Source organism: Muntiacus reevesi, chromosome 14 (assembly GCF_963930625.1).
Source record: "Muntiacus reevesi chromosome 14, mMunRee1.1, whole genome shotgun sequence".
NCBI classification, from domain to species: domain Eukaryota; kingdom Metazoa; phylum Chordata; class Mammalia; order Artiodactyla; family Cervidae; genus Muntiacus; species Muntiacus reevesi.
Window position 1 is genome coordinate 33,726,434 of NC_089262.1, and position 22,843 is coordinate 33,749,276.

A 22,843-nucleotide genomic window follows, 5' to 3' on the forward strand; every position below is an offset into this window, starting at 1 on the left:
GAAGTTTCAGACAACCTTAAACTTGCACAGGAGTGTGTCAGTGTATGTGCGTGCTCAGTCGTGTCTGACTCTTTGCAAACCCTTGGATCGTAGCCCGCCAGCCTCCTCGGTCCATGGAATTTTCCAGGCAAGAATACTGGAGTGGTTTGCCATTCCCTTCTCCAGGGGATTTTCCTGACCCAGGAATCGAACCCGCATCTCCTGCATTGTAGGCAGATTCTTTACCATTGAGCCCCTGGGGAGTCCTGGCACACAGGAGAGGGCAGAGTTACTGCAAGCAGAGAAAGCATATACACAGCGTATGCACAGTGACCCTTTGATGGGAGGAGAAATGGTGCCTGGGAGATTGGAATACAGACAGAGGCCTGGTCTGGCCCAGCCAGACAAGACACTGGAGCTGCAATAGGGGCAAGGTTAAGGTCAGGTGGGCCATTTTAGGGTCTTCATTTTTGTCCCAAGATCAGGAGAAGACTTTAAAGTAGGGAAATGATAGTAATGAGATTTGCATCCTGGGGGAAAAAATCATTCTAGCTGCAGTGTGGAGCTGAACCAGAGAAGGTGAGAAGGAATGCAGGCAGACTAGTTAGTGCAAGAGATGCTGGTGGCCTTGACCAGAATGGAAGTGAAGGGGTTCAAGAGATGATTAGGGGACAACATCAAAATCGAATCTCAGTGACTCAGACATGGGCTGAGATAGCAGGAGTGAGGCCAAGTTTTCTGGTCTGCACATCTGGCACGTGGGGATGCCCTCACTGGTTTGGGTAGAGGGAGGGTGGTCACTGCAGGAGGATGCAGGTGGGAAGTATTCCTTTGGGACATCCAGGAAGAACCATCAAGCAGGCAATTGCACCTGTGGCTCTAGTTCCTGAAAGTCAGGGTGGAAAGGTGGATTCTCTGCCTTTCATTGTGCTATCCTTAGGATGGCTCTATGGGGGAGGGGGATACACTGGAGAAGAGAGTCAGTGGGTCTGGGCATGTGGGGTTTGCACCTGCTTGCCCCTCTCTCCAGGAGCAGCTTTCTGTCCTGGGTCCTTGAGTTAGGCTGCTCGAGAGCTTCTGATACTGAGTAAACAGGGCTTGAAAGAACCGAGTTAGCAAAGGATCAGAGGAGACCTAGGAGGGGGCTCTTGAGTCCTTGACAGAAGGAAGTTCTGGGGCCTCATACTGGTCCTTCATCCTCTGAGTACCCATAGTCTAACAACACTGTTGACCTCTGATGTGATTTGGTTTCCTGGGAACCTGGAAAAGCACAGTGCGTTCCTGTGTGTGGACACAGTGTTATCTTTGGCTTGGCCTGAGGCTGCCCTGGGTGCACAACAGTCCAGATGGTGCTCCTGCCACCTGCAGGACAGAAGCAGGGACGTAGCCTGGTCCTCCTGCTTCCCTCCCCAGATGCTCCAAGGGAGAAACAAGGAACTGCTTTCCCCACGAAGCTGTACAAATACGTACCAACAGTCCAACAAGGGTTTCAGGAAGTCAGGTATGGGCACCAATGCCTTCCTGGAGAGACTGGGGGACAGCTGAAACCCCTTATCCCATGGAACATCCCTGGAAGCAGTGGGTGGGTAAACCCCAGGTCTGTCTGATTGGTCTGTTTTTATACTTCCTTAGATGCTGGTGAAACTCGTCCTACCAGGGGATGGGGACAGATTTAATCCCCTGAATTTGGGAGAAGGAATTAAGGAAAGTGCCTCAGTTTCTGTCTCTTCTCTTTTGGAGTCTGTCCATTTGCATGAAATAGGCATTTTCATCTGCTCAAGAGTTTATCAGTCAAGACCCTGGCCCTGGGTAAGACTTGCATTTTTCTCACTTTGCCTCTGACCAGGAAGGTAAGTTGTAGTCTGCAGCACCCTCTTAGGAAATCCACTGGGACTTTCTACTAAACTCTGCTTTCTAATATCAGCTTTGTCAATGCTAAATCTGACTTTAAAAAATCTCCATCTGCCTACCTTTCATGTCTGTGTTAAACAAAAAACAGGACTGTCACTTCTGGATCCCTTAAAACTCCAACATATATAGAAGACTATGGAGAACATTTTGAAGTCGGGTGAACTCCAGGAGATGGTGAAGGACAGAGAGGCCTGGCATGCTGCCTTCCTTGGAGTCACAAAGAGTCGGACAGGACTTAGCGACTGAACAACAGCAACAGTGGAGAACGTCAGTCCTGGGGATCTTCCTACAGCTTAAATACGAGGCATCCTCCCTGTTGAGAGAATTCAGCCCCTTGAGAGAATTGAGCTTAACCTTCCAACCAGTATGTTGAATATGATCTGATATAAGTATACGACAGATACTTTTTTCCATCAATAAGTGTAAATTAGTCATATAGCTATTACAATGCAGGGAAAATTGAGGGAAAAAATGTTTCCATGCCTTTCCTGTACTCACTGTCTGGGCAGGCAGGGTTTTTTCCATTTGCTCCGCCAGATCCATTTTCATCCTTCTTCATGCACCCCGGCGCTGGCCTGGAAGAACTGCATCAGTGGGCTCCTGCTGGGTTCCGTCCATGGAAGGCACTGGAAGGAGGAGAGTGGGGTATTCATGACCTCAGTCTCTGTTGTTCTGGCCCTCCTTCTCCACTGACGGTCAAACTCCTCTCAGACGGCTCCTTTGCCACATTATGGCTCTGATTAAATTCAAGTCAATTCGACTGAATTCGAGCTTGCCCCTTCAAGCTTAGGGGCAGCAATGGCCACTCCCCATCATCATCCTTGTGGTGTTTCACCATTCCTTCTGACTCCCTATCCCTGGCCATGCCTCTATGAATAGTTCCCCTTTTAATATTCTTCAATGACCACCTTGAATGCACTCTTTTCTGTGGAGACCCAAGCACTATGTTACATTACCAAGAGTGGATCAAAAGACATCTGAATTTCCGTTCAGATTCTTTGGCATGTTCACATGTTCCTTGCCTTGTATGCAACCAGTTACCATCCAGAGAGATGTCTCTCTGGGAGGCTCTGCGCCTCACATACATATCTCAGCTCAGACATAGTTCCAAGCTGTCTCCATCAGCCAGCAGGCAGGGGGAGCATGGCAGGATTGTGAGTACTGCAGTAGAGGGGCCTACAGCTCCATGTGGTCTTAGAGCTCTGTCATTCTAGAAAGCTTCAACACCAACAGATTAAATCCACTCTTTGCTCTTGGCTGTGTACAAAACTAAATAAACTGTTGGGATCAGATATGCTATTCATTAGTCTTACTCCATGGGACACCCAACTTGCTTTCATAGTATCTGGCAAGTATCCTAGAGTTAGGCAGGAGTGAGCACTTTAGGATAATTGTCTTTATTGGATGTTTTCCTGCTGGTCTCCAAAGTGGACGAGTTTGGCTTTACTGATTCTGGAAAACAGAGAATAATGCACTTAACTAACACTTATTGAACATACATTATGAGGTAGACACTGCACATCCATTCTCAGCCGCTTCAGTCATGTCTGACTCTTTGTGATCCCATGGAATATAGCCCACCAGGCTCCCCTGTCCATGGGATTCTCCAGGCAAGAATACTGGAGTGGGTGGCCATTCCCTTCTCCAGGGGATCTTCCCGACCCAGGGATTGAAGTCAGGTCTCCTGCATTGCAGGTGGATTCTTTACTGCTGAGCCCCCGGGGAAGCCTGAGGTAGACACTGTACTAGACATTTTACATATTAAATTTCCCAATATCCACAACAACGGCGAAAAAGTTATGATCATTTCATTTCACAAGTGCAGAAACTAAAGTCCTGAGAGATGAAATGATTTCCTCATGAAAAAGAGCTAGTCATTATGGGTCAGAATTTGTACCTGAATTAAAAATTACTAAAACAATTATTTTATCCACCATTTTGGTTCCTTGTTTCTGAGTAAACATATGGTTTGAACTTTGTCACTAACCAGCTATGTCATGTTGGACAATCTGCTTTACCTACCACATGAAAAACAGTCAGCTAAGTTGTACCCTCTTCTCTCTTCTAGGGGTAGAAATATGATGTTTTGGAAATAGAGAGGAAAATGTGCAAACTAGAACAATGAGGAATAATGATAAACACGTAAGATGAGGCCAGAGAGTAGGTTTTCTTTAAAAAAAAAAAAGTAGGTAAAAAAAACTTGAGTTCTATAGACAATAGTGGTTAATAGCAGTTTTCAGATAAAGAAATGATATGAGTAGTTTGGTGCTTTGGCAAGAAAAATATGACAGTCATATTCAAGAAGTAAGTTGTTCTCACAGTGGTTAATAAGAGATGCATTCCTTTGTCAGTCTCTTTAAAAGAATGTTCCTTCCAATTTCATGGAAAATGCCCCTTGGGAAGGCACAGCCTAGACTATAATCCTTGTTTAGTAGGAAATATTTAATTGAAACAATGCCTCTCTTTGTTAAGCGTAGAAAGAGCTTGTATTCTCCCTGTAGGTGCGGTACTGAGAGTCTGGGACATATGCCCCCTGAGTCCTAGACAGAAGGGCTGAGAGAAATAGAATGATCAGGGTAAGAAGATTTAAATCCAGTGAGATCATGTACCCCAGTAGGTGTACAACTGGAAAAGCACGGAACAATAAGATACATCAATCTGGAAGGCTAAAGTACACCCCACCACACAACAATGTGGTGGTCACACAGATGAGAAAACAACAGAGATCCTCCAATCTGTCGACGCATGGAGTTTTCAACTTCTTAGTAAGAGGGCATCTGTGAAGCCACTTAGGATCTCAAATGATTACAACGCGAGTGAATGTAGACATAGAAAAACATGTGTCTTTCCTTCCAACGGCAAGAAATTTGAAAACTAATTTAAATTTAATTTAAATTAGAAATTTAACATCTACCTTGGAGTGTATCTAGTGGTTGCTTAAATACACATATCAGTTCAGTCGCTCAATAGTGTCTGAGTCTTTGCGACCCCATAAATCACAGCATGCCAGGCCTCCCTGTCCATCACCAACTCCCGGAGTTTACTCAAACTCATGTCCATTGAGTTGGTAATGCCATCCAGCCATCTCATCCTCTGTCATCCCCTTCTTCTCCTGCACCCAATCCCTCCCAGCATCAGGGTCTTTTCCAATGAGTCCACTCTTAGCATGAGCTGGCCAAAGTATTGGAGTTTCAGCTTCATCATCAGTCCTTCCAATGAACACCCAGGATTTATCTCCTTCAGGATGGACTGGTTGGATCTCCTTGCAGTCCAAGGGACTCTCAAGAGTCTTCAACACCACAGTTTAAAAGCATCAATTTTTCGGCGCTCAGCTTTTTTCACAGTCCAATTCTCACATCTATACATGACCACTGGAAAAACCATAGCCTTGACCAGATGGACCTTTCTTGGCAAAGTAATGTCTCTGCTTTTTAATATGCCAACTAGGTTGGTCATAACTTTCCTTCCAAGGAGTAAGTGTCTTTTAATTTCGTGGCTGCAGTCACCATCTGCAGTGATTTTGGAACTCCCCCCAAAAAAGTCTGACACTGTTTCCACTGTCTCCCCATCTATTTCCTATGAGGTGATGGGACCAGATGCCATGATCTTAGTTTTCTGAATGTTAAGCTTTAAGCCAACTTTTTCACTCTCCTCTTTCACTTTCATCAAGAGGCTTTTTAGTTCCTCTTCACTTTCTGCCATAAGGGTGGTGTCATCTGCATATCTGAGGTTATTGATATTTCTCCCGGCAATCTTGATTCCAGCTTGTGCTTTATCCAGCCCAGCATTTCTCATGATGTAATCTGCATATAAGTTAAATAAGCAAGGTGACAATATACAGCCTTGATGTGCTCCTTTTCCTATTTGAAACCAGTCTATTGTTCCATGTCCAGTTGCTTCCTAGACATCAACAGATGGTCAACACCAACATCAGATTGATTATAGTCTTTGCAGCCAAAGGTGGAGAAGCTCTATACAGTCAGCAAAAACAAGACCAGGAGCTGACTGTGGCTCAGGTCATGAACTCCTTATTGCCAAATTCAGACTTAAACTGAAGAAGGTAGGGATAACCACTAGACCATTCAGGTATGACCTAAATCAAATCCCTTCTGATTATACAGTGGAAGTGAGAAATAGATTTAAGGGACTAGATCTGATAGACAGAGAGCCTGATGAACTATGGATGGAGGTTTGTGACATTGTACAGGAGACAGGGATCAATACCACACCCATGGAAAAGAAATGCAAAAAGCCAAAATGGTTGTCTGAGGAGGCTTTACAAATAGCTGTGAAATGAAGAAAAGCAAAAAGCAAAGGAGAAAAGTAAAGATATTCCCATTTGAATGCAGAGTTCCAAAGAATAGCCAGGAGAGATAAGAAAGCCTTCCTCAGTGATCAATGCAAAGAAATACAGGAAAACAATAGAATGGGAAAGACTAGAGATCTCTTCAAGAAAATTAGAGATACCAAGGGAACATTTCATACAAAAATGGGCTCAATAATGGACAGAAATGGTATGGACCTAACAAAAGCAGAAGATATTAAGAAGAGGTGGCAAGAATACACAGAAGAACTGTACAAAAAAGATCTTCACGACCCAGATAATCACAATGGTGTGATCACTCACCTAGAGCCAGACATCCTGGAATGTGGAGTCAAGTGGGCCTTAGAAAGCATCACAATGAACAAAGCTAGTGGAGGTGATGGAATTCCAGTTGAGCTATTTCAAATCCTGAAAGATGATGCTGTGAAAGTGCTACACTCAATATGCCAGCAAATTTGGAAAACTCAGCAGTGGCCACAGGACTTGAAAAGGTCTGTTTTCATTCCAGTCCCTAAGAAGGCAATCCCAAAGAATGCTCAAACTACCGCACAATTGCACTCATCTCACACGCTAGTAAAGTAATGCTCAAAATTCTCCAAGCCATGTTTCAGCAATTTGTGAACCGAGAACTTCCAGATGTTCAAGCTGGTTTTAGAAAAGGCAGAGGAACCAGAGATCAAATTGCCAATATCTGCTGGACCATCAAAAAAGCAAGAGAGTTCTGGAAAAACATCTATTTCTGCTTTATTGACTACGCCAAAGCCTTTGACTGTGTGGATCACAATAAACTGTGGAAATACACATATAACAGATGCTTAATAAATTTTGAATGAACAAACCATCTATCAGAAAGCTGTAATTTTTTCAGTCCTATTGAGCTATAATTGATATAAAACATTGTGTTAGTCTAAGGTGTACAATATAATGATCTGATACATGTATGTATTGTTAAATGATCACCTATTGTGGTTTAGTTAACGTCAATCATTTCATCCAACTTTTTTCTTGTGATAAGAACTTTAAAGATGTACTTTATTAGCAACTTTCAAAAGTGTGATATAGAATTGTTAACTATAGTCATTGTGTTGTTCATTATACCCCTAGAACTTGTTTATCTTATAACTAGAAGTTTGTACCTTTTAATAGACACCCACGTCCCCTGAATTCCCTGCCTCTGGTAACCACCAATCTATTCTCTGTTTTTATGAATTTGATTTTTATAGATTTCACATGTAAGTGAAGTCATTAGTATTTGTCATTCTCTGTCTGAAGTACTTAACTAGCATAATGTCCTCAAGGTGTATCCTTGTTGTTGTAAATGGCAGAATTTCCTCCCTTTTGATGACTGAATAACATATATATATTATAATAATATATGTGTCATATATATATACATATATGTGTGTGTATATATATAATGTAAGGTGATATATATATATATATATATATATATATATATATATATAAAGTATATTTATATATAAAGTCCCTTGGGCAGCAAGGAGATCAAACCAGTTGATCTTAAGAGAGATCAGCCCTGAATATTTACTGGAAGGACTGATGCTGAAGTTGAAGCTCCAGTATTTTGGTCATCTGATGCGAACAGATGACTCATTGGAAAAGTGCCTAATGCTGGGAAAGATTGAAGGCAGAAGGAGAAGAGGGCATCAGAGGATGAGATGGCTGGATGGCATCACCGATGCAATGAACATGAACTTCGGCAAACTCTGGGGGATGGTGATGGACAGGGAGGCCTGGCGTGCTGCGGTCCATGAGATCATAAAGAGTTGGATATGACTGAGCAACTGAAGAACAACAACAAAATATATATATACACACACTACATTTTCTTTTTCCGTTCATCCATCAATGGATGGACACTTAGGTTGTTTCCGTGTGGTGGCTATTATAAATAATGCTGTGATGCACATGGGGATGCATATATCTTTTCAAGATCATGATTTCATAAAAGGAATCCAGATAGGAAAAGAAGAAGTGAAACTCTCGCTGTTTGCAGATGACATGATCCTCTACATAGAAAACCCTAAAGACTCTACCAGAAAATTACTAGAGCTAATTAATGAATATAGTAAAGTTGCAGGATATAAAATTAACACACAGAAATCCCTTGCATTCCTATACACTAACAATGAAAAAACAGAAAGAGAAATTAAGGAAACAATACCATTCACCATTGCAACAAAAAGAATAAAATACTTAGGAGTATATCTACCTAAAGAAACAAAAGACCTATACATAGAAAACTATAAAACACTGATGAAAGAAATCAAAGAGGACACAAACAGTTGGAGAAACATACCGTGTTCATGGATTGGAAGAATCAATATTGTCAAAATGGCTATTCTACCCAAAGCAATCTATAGATTCAATGCAATCCCTATCAAGCTACCAACGGTATTTTTCACAGAATTAGAACAAATAATTTCACAATTTGTATGGAAATACAAAAAACCTCGAATAGCCAAAGTAATCTTGAGAAAGAAGAATGGAACTGGAGGAATCAACCTGCCTGACTTCAGACTCTACTACAAAGCCACAGTCATCAAGACAGTATGGTATTGGCACAAAGACAGAAATATAGATCAATGGAACAGAATAGAAAGCCCAGAGATAAATCCACGAACCTATGGACAGCTTATCTTTGACAAAGGAGGCAAGGATATACAATGGAAAAAAGACAATCTCTTTAACAAGTGGTGCTGGGAAAACTGGTTAACCACTTGTAAAAGAATGAAACTAGAACACTTCCTAACACCATACACAAAAATAAACTCAAAATGGATTAAAGATCTAAATGTAAGACCAGAAACTATAAAACTCCTAGAGGAGAACATAGGCAAAACACTCTCCGACATAAATCACAGCAAGATCTTCTATGACCCACCTCCCAGAATATTGGAAATAAAAGCAAAAATAAACAAATGGGACTTAATGAAAATTAAAAGCTTTTGCACAACAAAGGAAACTATAAGTAAGGTGAAAAGACAGCCCTCAGATTGGGAGAAAATAATAACAAATGAGGAAACAGACAAAGGATTAATCTCAAAAATATACAAGCAACTCCTGAAGCTCAATTCCAGAAAAATAAACGACCCAATCAAAAAATGGGCCAAAGAACTAAACAGACATTTCTCCAAAGAAGACATACAGATGGCTAACAAACACATGAAAAGATGCTCAACATCACTCATCATCAGAGAAATGCAAATCAAAACCACAATGAGGTACCATTACACGCCAGTCAGGATGGCTGCTATCCAAAAGTCTACAAGCAATAAATGCTGGAGAGGGTGTGGAGAAAAGGGAACCCTCTTACACTGTTGGTGGGAATGCAAACTAGTACAGCCACTATGGAAAACAGTGTGGAGATTTCTTAAAAAACTGGAAATAGAACTGCCATATGACCCAGCAATACCACTTCTGGGCATACACACTGAGGAATCCAGATCTGAAAGAGACACGTGCACCCCAATGTTCATCGCAGCACTGTTTATAATAGCCAGGACATGGAAGCAACCTAGATGCCCATCAGCAGATGAATGGATAAGGAAGCTGTGGTACATATACACCATGGAATATTACTCAGCCGTTAAAAAGAATTCATTTGAATCAGTTCTAATGAGATGGATGAAACTGGAGCCCATTATACAGAGTGAAGTAAGTCAGAAAGATAAAGAACATTACAGTATACTAACACATATATACGGAATTTAGATAGATGGTGGCGATAACCCTATATGCAAAACAGAAAAAGAGACACAGAAATACAGAACAGACTTTTGAACTCTGGGGGAGAACGTGAGGGTGGGATGTTTTGAAAGAACAGCATGTATATTATCTATGGTGAAACGGACCACCAGCCCAGGTGGGATACATGAGTCAGGTGCTCGGGCCTGGTGCACTGGGAGGACCCTGAGGAGTCGGGTGGGGAGGGAGGTGGGAGGGGGGATCGGGATGGGGAATACATGTAACTATATGGCTGATTCATGTCAATGTATGACAAAACCCACTGAAATGTTGTAAAGTGATTGGCCTCCAACTAATAAAATAATATTAAAAAAAAAAAAAAAAAAAAAAAAAAAAAGATCATGATTTCATTTCCTTGGGTTATATTCCCAGAAATGGAATTACTAGATCATATGGAAGTTCTAATTCTAATGTTTTGAGGAATCTCCACTGTATTTCTTTTTTTTTTTTTTCATTTATTTTTATTAATTGGAGGCTAATTACTTTACAATATTGTAGTGGTTTTTGCCATACATTGACATGAATCAGTCATGGATCCACATGTGTTCCCCATCCTGAAACCCCTCCCACCTCCCTCCTCATCCCATCCCTCTGGGTCATCCCAGTGCACCAGCCCCGAGCACTTGTCTCATGCATCCAACCTGGACTGGTGATCTGTTTCACACTTGATAATATACATGTTTCGATGCTGTTCTCTAAGATCATCCCACCCTTGCCTTCTCCCACAAAGTCCAAAAGTCTGTTCTATACATCTGTGTCTCTTTTTCTGTCTTGCATATAGGGTTATTGTTACCATATTTCTAAATTGCGTATATATGTTAGTATACTGTATTGGTGTTTATCTTTCTGGCTTACTTCACTCTGTATAATGGGCTCCAGTTTCATCCATCTCATTAGAACTGATTCAAATGTATTCTTTTTAATGGCTGAGTAATATCCCATTGTGTATACGTACCACAGCTTTCTTATCCATTCATCTGCTGATGGGCATCTAGGTTGCTTCCATGTCCTGGCTATTATAAATAGTGCTGCGATGAACATTGGGGTGCACGTGTCTCTTTCAGATCTGGTTTCTTCAGTGTGTATGCCCAGAAGTGGGATTGCTGGGTCATATGGCAGTTCTATTTCCAGTTTTTTAAGGAATCTCCACACTGTTCTCCATAGTGGCTGTACTAGCTTGCATTCCCTCCAACAGTGTAAGAGGATTCCATTTTCTCCACACCCTCTCCAGCATTTATTGCTTGTAGACTTTTGGATAGCAGCCATCCTGACTGGCGTGTAATGGTACCTCATTGTGGTTTTGATTTGCATTTCTCTGATAATAAGTGATGTTGAGCATCTTTTTATGTGTTTGTTAGCCATCTGTATGTCTTCTTTGGAGAAATGTCTGTTTAGTTCTTTGGCCCATTTTTTGATTGGGTCATTTATTTTTCTGGAATTGAGCTGCAGGAGTTGCTTTTGAGATTATATGCAGGAGCTATATTTTTGAGATTAATCCTTTGTCTGTTTCTTTGTTTGTTATTATTTTCTCCCATTCTGAAGGCTGTCTTTTCACCTTGCTTATAGTTTCCTTTGTTGTGCAAAGCTTTTAAGTTTAATTAAGTTCTACTGCATTTCACAGTGCCTACACCAATGACATTCACAACAACAGTGCATAGAGGTTGCTTTTTCTCTACATCCTCACCAGCACTTGTTATCTCTTATCTTTGCAGAGGATGAGATAGTTAGATAGCATCACTGACTCCATTAGCCACAAAGGCATAGGTTTATTTCTGGACTCTGTTATGTCCCACTTACTTTTATGCCTGTTTTTATGCCAATACCATATTGTTTTGATTACTATAGGTTTGTAATAAATTTGAAAACAAGAAGCATAATGCGTCCAGCTTTGTTCCTCTTTCCCAAGATTGTTTTGGCTATTCAGGATTTTTTGTAGTTCTCCTCAATTTTTTCTATTTTTGTGAAAATGCCATTGAAATTTCTGATACGAATTTCATTAAATTTGTATATCACTTTAAGCAGTAAAAAATTTTAATAATATTAATTTTTCTAGTCCATGAGCACATATCTATTTACTTGTGTTGTCCTCAATTTCTTTCATCAGTTTCTTATAGATTTTAGTTTACAGATCTTTCACTTCCTTGGCCACATTGATTCCTAGGTATTTTACTATTTTTAATGCAATTGTAACTGAGATTGCTTTTTAAATTTATCTCTCTGATAGTTTTATTAGTGTACAGAAATGCAACTGATTTTTGTGTAGTGATTTTATAGCCTGCAACTTTACTGGTTTTGTTTTTTAGTTTTAACAGGTTTTTTTTGGTGGAGTTTTTAGGGTTTTCTATATATGATATCATGTAAACTGCAAATGGGAAATAGATGGGGAGACAGTGGAAACAGTGTCAGACTTTATTTTGGGGGGCTCCAAAATCACTGCAGATGGTGACTGCAGCCATGAAATTAAAAGATGCTTACTCCTTGGAAGGAAAGTTATGACCAACCTAGATAACATATTAAAAAGCAGAGACATTACTTTGCCAAGAAATGTCCATCTGGTCAAGCCTATGGTTTTTCCAGTGGTCATGTGTGGATGTGAGAGTTGGACTGTGAAGAAAGCTGAGCACCGAAAAATTGATGCTTTTAAACTATGGTGTTGGAGAAGACTCTTGAGAGTCCCTTGGACTGCAAGGAGATCCAACCAGTTCATCCTAAAGGAGATCAGTCCTGGGTGTTCATTGGAAGGACTGATGATGAAGCTGAAACTCCAATACTTTGGCCAGCTCATGCTAAGAGTGGACTCATTGGAAAAAACCCTGATGCTGGGAGGGATTGGATGCAGGAGGAGAAGGGGATGACAGAGGATGAGATGGCTGGATGGCATCACCAGCTCGATGGGCATGAGTTTGAGTAAACTCGGGGGGGTTGGTGATGGACAGAGAGGCCTGGCGTGCTGCGGTTCATGGGGTCGCAAAGAGTCAGACACGACTGAGCGACTGAACTGAACTGAACTGAATCTGCAAATAGACAGTTTTACTGTTTCTCCCAATTTAGATGACTTTCATTTCTTTTTCTTACTTTATTGCTCTAGTTAGGACTTCCAGACCATGCTGAATAAAAGTATTGAGAGTGAACATCCTTGTCTCATTCCTGATCTCAGAGGAAATGCTTTCAACTTTTCACCATTGAATATGATGTTAGCTGTGCACTTGTCACATATGGCCTTTATTATGTTGAAGTATGTTCCTTCTGTGCCCATTTTCTTGAGAGTTTTTATCATTAGTGGATGTTGAATTTTGTCAAATGTTTTCTCTGCAACTATTAAGATGACCACGTGACTTTTATCCTTTATTTTGTCCCTGTGGTGTGTCACACTGATTGACTTGCAAATGTTGAACCATCCTTGTATCTCTTAAAATGTCCAGTTGTATCATAGTATATAATATTTTTAATATTTTAATAATAGTATAAATATTTTTAATATTTATAATATTTTTAATAAAAATATAATATTTTTAAATTCAGTTTGCTAATATTTCATTGAGAATTGTTGTATTATATTCACCAGGATACTAGATTGCAATTTTATTTTCTTGTAGTATCCGTGTTTGGTTTTGGTGTCACAGTAGTGCTGAACCCATAGAATAAATTTGAGAGTATTTCCTCCCCTTCTGTTTTTTTGGAATAGTTTTGGAAGGATGAGTACTGATTCTTCTTCAAATGTTTGGTAGAATTCACCAGTGAAGCCATCTGGTACTGAATTTTTGTTTGCTTAGGGATTTTGATTTTTGATTCATTCTCCTTACTAGTAATTGGTCTGCTCAGATTTTCTATTTCTCCATGATTCAGTGTTGGTAGATTACGTTTCTAGAAATTCAGACTCAACAGAAGAAGAAAGAGAATTAAAGAATCACAAAACAGCCAAAAAATAATTAACAAAATGGTAATATAGGCCCATAGTGTAAGCTGCTCAGTCGTGTCAGACTCTTTGCAACCCCATGGACTGTAGCCCATCAGGCTCCTCTGTCCATGGAACTCTCCAGGCAAGAAGATTGGAGTGGGTAGCCATTCCCTTCTCCAGGGAAACTTCCCCACCCAGGGATTGAACCAAGGTCTCCTGCATTGCGGGCAGATTCTTTACTGTCTGAGCCACAGGGAAGCCCAACATGATTATTTTAAATGTAAATTTACTAAATCCTCTGATCAAAAGACATAGAATGACTGAATGGATAAAAAACAAGACCCAGTTATACGTTGACCACAAGAGACTCACTTTGACTTTAAGGACACATAAAGACGCAAAGTAAAGGGATGGGGAAAGAATTCCAAACAAATGGAAATGAAAAGAAACCTAAGGTAGCTATACTTGTATCAGACAAAACAGACTTTAAGACAAAAACTGTAATAAAAAGGTCATTATATAAAGATAAAGGGATCAACCAGTAAGATGGTTATAACATTTGCCAACATTTATGTATCCAACATAGGAACACCTAAATATATAAAGCAAATATAACATACCTGAAGGGAGAAATATACCGTAATACAACAATAGTATGAGAGTTTGATACCCCATTTTCAACAGTGGGTAGATTATCTAGATGGAAAATCAATAAAGAAACACTGAACTTGAGCTATGTGTTACACCAGACGAACTTAACAGACATTTATAGAACATCCCATCCAAAACCAACAGAATACACATTCTTTACAAACATTCTTTACAAAAATTTACAAAAATTCACAAAGATTACAAATATTCTTTACAAATTCTTTACAAAATTCTTTGCAAATTCTTTACAAAGAATTATTTACAAATTCTTTACAAAAATTTACAATATTTACAAATAGATAGAACATTCTCTGAGATAGATTATACATTTAACCAAAATAGATGTCTTCAACTTAATGTTGTATCTCAAGGAACTATAAAAAGAGGAACAAACTAAGCCAAAAGTTAGCAGAAAGAAGGAAATGACAGTAACCACAGCAGAAATAAATAGAACTAAAAAGACAATAGAAAAGATCAATGAAACCAAGAGCTGGGTTTTTTGGAGAAGATAAAATAGACAAATTGCTAGCTAGATTCACTACGCAAAAAAAGAGAGAAGACTCAAATAAAATTAGAGATGAAAGAGGAGACTACTCATAACACAGAAAATACAAAGGCTTGTAAGAGACTATTATGGTCAATTGTATGTCAGTAAAAACTCTCATTTTGAAAATGAAGTAACCAAAAACTGAAGTGTATTAATTGGCCCAAGGTCACCAACTAGATAGTAGTGGAACTCAGACTAAAACACAAGTCTCCTGACTTTCAATTGAATGTTTTTCCTCACTCCATGGTGACTTTGGCTCTCGTGTCTGAGGGATTTGGGTGAACTTCCATCATGGTATTGCAACTGAGGAATGTTGAGGATCAAATCAGGTCATTATAACTATCTTCCTGGGCTTCTGTTAGGTTCTTGTGACCCACAGGTCTCCATGGGGACATCCTGGAGGGGAAGCACCATTTCTACAATGCACTCAGGAGAATCTTGCCAAACATATGACTTTTACAGCCAAATGAAAGGATAAGGGTAGGGACTGGCTCACTGTGCATGGATTTCTTGTGAACCCTCAACTTTACTGAAAGTACTAAACATCTCTTCTGGCTTCCTTTTTTGTCAAAACACGAACACCATAGATGCAAAGTGGAATCTTGAAATACTATTGACAAATCTAACACATAAATAAGGGACCAAGAAAGTAAGAAAGAGAGAAAAGAGAAGAAAAACAGAGGGAGAGAGGAACAGAGAGATCAAAATAAGAACTAGAGCAGGGAGACAGTAAATAGATGCTTATGAAGCCATTTTCTCCTGGGCCGCACCCTCCATTAGAAATCTGAAAGTTGGGTTCTAATTTAGGATCTCTGAAGTTATTTTGAGTTTCTTTCCATAGTTTTTAGGTGACTAATTTTTTTACCAAGATCCATGTGGGGAAATTGGTATTCTCTCAACTCAGCAAAGTCTATTGGCAAAGACTAATCCTCTCAGTTCTTCTCTGGAGGTAAAGAGTGACTAATGTGAGGCTGAGGGAGAAAGTCCATCATCTCTAAGAGTTTAGACCCCCCAGCTTAACAGTTTTTCACAGCCACCACTCTTGCCAGTGGTGGCTTTTTGTCAGTCCCCTCAGTGACAACAGATGATTCACAGAGGTGGCCCTTGGTGACAGAAGCAAGGAGCCCTTAGTCTGCTTACAAACAGTAGAGAAGCTCCTCTGATGAACCACAGAAACAGTTGTCAGCACTGACTTATGTCAGTGCCTTTTTTAGGTCTCAGATTCTCTCAACTCTTCAGGTAGTTTCTATGCTTTTCAGCAAGAGGAGGATTGCATACAGCTTTCTCAGCCCCACCTCTTAAGGCCAACTCCCAACAAGTTCTTGGTACAATCTGACCAGCAATTTCACATTTTTATATATACCCTCAAAAAAAGTCTTGTACATGTTCACAAGAAGACCTGCAAAGAGATTCACTGAAACCTCGTAATGGAAAAGTCTTGGAAACTACTTAAGCATTCATCCACAGGGTATGAGATAAATGCATGTTGCTGCATTCACAGAATGTACCAGAGTAGATAAAACGAACAAAATGGAGTTAAATGTAGCAACCAGGATGAATTTCAAAAAAATAATAATGAAGACGAAAAACCATATATAGCAGGGCACTTTTTATATAAAGTCTGAAAGCATGTAAAATTATGCTTTTTACTAAACATTGAAGAGGTAAGCATGAATCTGAAGAAAAGAGAAAATGATTATGGTGATATCTCTATGGAAAGGGACTTCCCTTGTGGCTCAGATGGTAAAGAATCTGCCTGCAATGCGGGAGGCCTGGTTTCGATCCCTGGGTTGGGAAGATCCCCTGGAGAAGGGAAAGGCTAGCCACTCCAGTATTTTGACCTGGAGAATTCCATGGACTGTATAGTCCATGGGGTCGCAAAGAGTCGGACATGACTGAGCAACTTTCACTATGGGAAGAGACAGAGAAAAAAGCAAGGGCCTAAGGCCTGAGGTGAAAATATGTTTGATAAGTTTGAGTAAGAGTAAGCAGTCATTGTAGCTGGAGCAGAATATTTGGAGGAAGGGAGAACATAGGAAATAAGCCCAGAGAGGCAGTCAATTGTCAGACCATGAAGGGCCTTGGAAAGTTTTGGCCCAGAAACCTGTGGTGTGAGGCTTAAAATTAAGACCCAGTATTACGTCCTGCATTGACATGGGTTGAGGGGAGTAGGAACACCTCCAGTGGCGTACCCATATACCCACAAGTGCCACTCCCATTCTGCTTCTGCAGAAAATATCCCTTAGTCAAACATCCCTCTTATCAACTAGACAGGTGGAGTTCCTCCTTACTCCTGAATTAGTCAAAGCCCCAGTCACATCCTCCTGTGGGAACCAGTGGGTGCCACGCCCTCTTAATATTGCAAAGCCTTCCTCCCATCACCCCTGGTGGTCCACACTGTTTCTGAATGAAATCCCCATGTGGCTGTGTGTGGTGTGCGTTGGACTCGTCCCCCAGGCTGTGAGCATACACAAATGTGTTATGGTCAGTTTCATCTGTCCATTGCCCAGGAAGATGGCTACAATGGTCTGTGTTTTGATCCCAGACACTATCCCTCCCTCCCAATGGGGTCAACAGGAGACAATTGTAAGAGTCACAAGATTTGACTTACGCTTTAAAGGGATATTGGGAAAATGAACTACAAGAAGGTGAAAACAAAAACATGGAGCCCCAGCTCCACAGGCTGGTGGCATCCTCAAGACAGGCCCATCGTCTCACACAGAGGAGACAGGAAGAGGTGGTGGGAAGATGGGACTCCACTTGAGAGGCACTGTGAAGGCAGAACTGGGATGACTGGCTCATAATTGAACGTGAGCATGAAAGAGAGAGAGAAGACAGTGTTTTTCTTCTGAAAACTGGTTGCTATTTTTTTCATGTGGGAAAGCTTGGAGAGGGACTGTTACACAGTGAATCTCCTTGTCTTATACAACTTGTCACATGAATCAGAAAAAAAGCAAAAGAGTCTAACTCATTTAATACCAAACCCAGTGCAAGAAGACAAAATTGTCTATGAATACAGCTTCACTTATGAACATGTGTATGAAAATCCTAATTAAAATATCAGCTACTGGATTCAATGATGAATTTAATACAGAAAGCATGATCAAATAGAGCCCATTTTAAGAAAAATGGTTTAAGAAAAGAAAATATAAAACCATTAAAATAATTCACCACATTATTGGACTAGAGGAGCAAAATTACATGAATATCTCAAAAAATGCAGAAAAGGCATCGGATAAAATTCAAAACCTATGTTTTTTAAATAAACTCAGAAAGCTAGGAATAGAGGGAAGCTTCTTTAATTCAATAAAGACTTTCTACCAACCATCAACTGAATTCATTAAATATAACTGAAAAGTTTAACTGTGATTTGCTTAAGGTTAAGAACAAGATATGAACGATGGTATCAATGCCACTCTTCAACACAGTACAGGAAATCCTGGTCACGGCATTAAGACCAGGAAGGAAGGAGACCACACTGTTATTATTTCAAGTTACAATACCACAATCAAATGCCCAGAAAACCTAAGAAATCAGCAAACTACTAAAATTAAAATGGAGTCCAGTCCATTGTTTTTAGGTATAAAAACAATGTGTAAAAAACAGTGTTCCTATGCATAGGCAACAGTGACCCTATGGACTGCAGCCCGCCAGGCTCCTCTGTCCATGGGATTCTCCAGGCAAGAATACTGGAGTGAGTTGCCATTTCCTACTCTAGGGAACATTCCCAACCCAGTCGAATCTGCATCTCTTGTGTCCCCTGCATTGGCTAGTGAGTTCTTTACCACTAGCGTCACCTGGGAAACCCCAATAGCCCAAAAGGCAATATAATAGAATGTAAGATACTATTCATGGTAGTAACAAAACTACAAAGTATATATCAACCAAAGAAACAACATCTTTACAGAGAATAAATGTTAAACTATTAAAGCACAAATCAGAAAATCTAAACAAATGAAACACTGAAGAGCATATAGAGCAACACCTTGCTTTAACATCACATAGAGTTAAGTTTTCCTTGATCAGTCTTTAAATTCAATGCCTATGTGCTTAGTTGCTCAGTTATGTCCAAACTCTAGCCCACCAGGCTCCTCTGTCCATGGGATTCTTCAGGCAAGAATACTGGAATGGGTTGCCATTCCTTTCTCCAGATCTTCCCAACCCAGGGATTGAACCCATATCTCCTGTGCATCTCCTGCATTGCAGGCAGATACTTTATTACATAAGCCACCAGGGAAGTGCTTCAAATTCAGTGCACTTACAATCAAAATCCCAGAGTGAAACTTTTTTTAACATGAAAAACAAATTCTAAAATTCACGTAGAAAAATAAGAATTTTCAAAGAGTTAAGACAAAACCCAAAAAGAAGATATACCAGCTATCAGAACATATTACAAACAGAGGAAACCTTTATTGATAAAGCTAACAGAAGTGGCAGACTGGGAAAAAATAAAAACAACAGCTGAAACCCACAAATAATTAAATTTTAAAATACGTGAATAAACTTTTATGATCCAGTTAATATTGTAAATGAAGTTCAAAACAGAGTGTGGGGGAGAATAACCCACCATACCAGATAATATAACAAATTATAAGCCATAATTACAAAAACCAACAAAGTTGTACAAAGAGTAAGAAAAAAATGGGCAAAAGTATATAAAGAAGTAAATCACACAAGAAAAAGCCAAATGGCTAATGATTAGTGAAGAATGTTCTACCTTACTAGTTATCAGACAAATGTAAATTAAAACCACTTAATAAAAGAGATCAGCAAAAAATTAGCCAGAAACTAACAAGTGATCATGAGAAAATGGGGACATGGTAATCTTTATACAGCACTGGAGTAAGTACAGAGCAATGCAAGATTTCTAGAAAGCAACCTAACAGTGCCTAGTGAAATTAACAATGCATGTATACAACAGCTGTAAAATCCTGCTCTTGAGTTTATACTGCAAAGGAACTCTCATCTAAGTGGGTATAAAGCCATATTAGAGGATATTCATGCCAGGTTGTTGGTGGTAACAAGAATTTGGGGATAGGCTAAATGTCCATTGATAAAGGAAACTGATAAAAAGAAATGTATAGTATGATAAGATGGAATCCTAAGTGACTATCAGAAATAATGAACAATATTTACATGTAGCAACATGTTGTTGTTCAGTCACTCAGTCGTGTCTGACTCTTTGTGATCCCAGCTTGCTCAAACTCAGGTCCATCCACGTCGCATAGTAACAACATGGATGGGCCTCAAAACAAAATTTCAGTGAAAAAAAAGAGTAAAAAAGAAAGAGATTCAAAGCTTGATAGCATTTATGTAAGTCAAAAACACTGACACAAAGTGACATTATTTTTCAAGGATATACACATCTAAACAAACAAAGGGAAGACAAATTGCAAAGACATAAAGTATAATAGAGTGAGTGCACATAGGAGGAAAGAGGTGGTACAGAGAATGAAGAGGAAAAAGTAGAAAAGTAGCAAGAGGGGACTTACATGGACTGAGGCTGATAATTCGTCATGAAGAAAACAGTTTTAATAACTCAGTTCTGCTACGTATGTACAATGGAAAACTAGTCAGCCATAACAAAGAATAAAATAATGACATTTGCAGCAACATGGATAGACCTAGACATTATCATACTAGTGAAGTAGGTCAGACAGAGAAAGACAAATACCATGCAATATCACTTATATGTGGAATCTAAACTATGATACAAAGGAACTTAATTACAAAGCAGAAACAGACTCATAGACATAGAAAATAAACTTATGGTTACCAAAGAGGAAAGGGATTGGGGGAGGGATAAATTGGGAGCTCTGGATTAACAGATACAACAGGTTTTTCTAGTAGTCATTCAAATCAGACAATCCTAAAAGAAATCAATCTTGAATATTCATTAGAAGGACTGATGCTGAAGCTGAAGCTCCAATACTTTGGCCACCTGACATGAAGAACTCACTCCTTGGAAAAAACCCTAATGCTGGGAAAGATTGAAGGCAGGAGGAGAAGGGAACAACAGAGGACAAGATGGTTGGAGGGCATCACCGGCTTGATGGACATGAGTTTGAGCAAGCTCCAGGAGTTGGTGATGGACAGGGAAGCCTGGTGTGCTGCGGTCGATGAGGTTGCAAAGAGTTGGACACGACTAAGAGACTGAGTTGAACTAAAGCAACAGGTGGGCTTTCCCAGGTGGTTCAGCGGTAAAGAACCCACTGACCAATGCAGGAGACATGGGTTCAATCCTGGGTCAGGAAGATCCCCTGGAGAAGGAAATGGCAACCCACTCCAGTATTGTTGCCTGGAGAATTCCATGGACAGAGGAACCTGGTAGGCCACAGTCCATGGGGGTCACAAAAAGTTGGACAGGACTGAGCAACTGAGCACGCAAAGAGCAGGTCCCCCTTGGGAATTAATAATATATTCAGTCTCCTGTAATAAATCATAATGGAAAAGAGCAAAACAAAAATTACTCAGTTCTCACATGAGACCTATGAAAGACAAAGCAAGCAAGGAAAAGAAAGAAAAGGAGTGATGAAAACCCTTCTGGTTGATTTTTGCTTTTTGTGTTCTGAACCATCTGTCTCACTTCTTCAGAAATGAGTTTAACCCATTATCTAGGACTCAGTCAAAGAAAAGGTGTCTTCTCCAGGACACTTCTCTCTTTAAGCCTCAGTCTCTCTACAGGTAAGAGTGTCCATCCACCAGCTTTGATGGGTGGGTTAGAAGAGCTGACCCATGAACATTCTGCACCATGTCTGGTTCAGGCTACATGCTCACTACTCAGTGGTCATTACCATTTGGATACGCAGAATGTTAGACCTTCACGAAACCTGGGAGGCAAGTCTTATTTCATGAACATGGGACTGGATGTACAGAGAAATTATGTGACTTTCTCATGGTCTGGAGGTAAAAGGGAAAACAGAGATGAGAAGGCAGTTCAAATCATTCTTCATCCAATTGCGTCCACTACTACCCACTGCCTCCTCAGGCTTCCTTGAGAAGATGTATACAAATCCATTTTCCTAAGATGAAGGGAAATTTTTATTACTGGTATATTACATATATATATACATATACATACTGTGCCATGCAGCTTGTGGGATCTTAGTTCTCCAACCAGGGATTGAACCTTTGCTCTCGAAAGTGAAAGCATGAAGTCCTAATCACTTGACTGGCAGGCAATCATGGCATATTTTTTAAATCATGGCATATTTAAATCCATGTCACTATTTCTGGCCAATGGAGCACTGTGAAAGGAATGAAAAATACAGAAAATAAAAAATGCTATTTATCCAATTCTTTTTAAAAGATGCAACATGGTTTCCAAATCATGCCAATGATTGTGTAAAATTAGGAGAGGAAGTGCTTCTAGAGTTAGGGAAAGGAGATGACAGCAGGTCGTAGTAGGTATCAGGGTGTACCAAGCCAGGTGAGCAGACTGGACAGTAACTCGAGGGCCATCATCTTGAGACCCTGCAAAGTAGAAAAGGATGAGAAATTTAAAACCAGGGCTTTCCACCCACCCTTCAGAAGAATGCTTTAATTTCTTTGTCTTCAAAATCAAATGTGGCGGCTAGCAAGTTGCCGCTATCCCTGTGAAGGCATCAATATCATGAACTATTTTGAATGCAAGAGAAGAGCCATCAAGGCCATACAAAACCTGGGGGCCCAGCCAGGATTAGAACATCAGTTTCAGCCACAATGTTAAATACAATGAAAGTATATATGGTGGTAGCATCATAGCAGGATGGCTTCCAAGAACCCA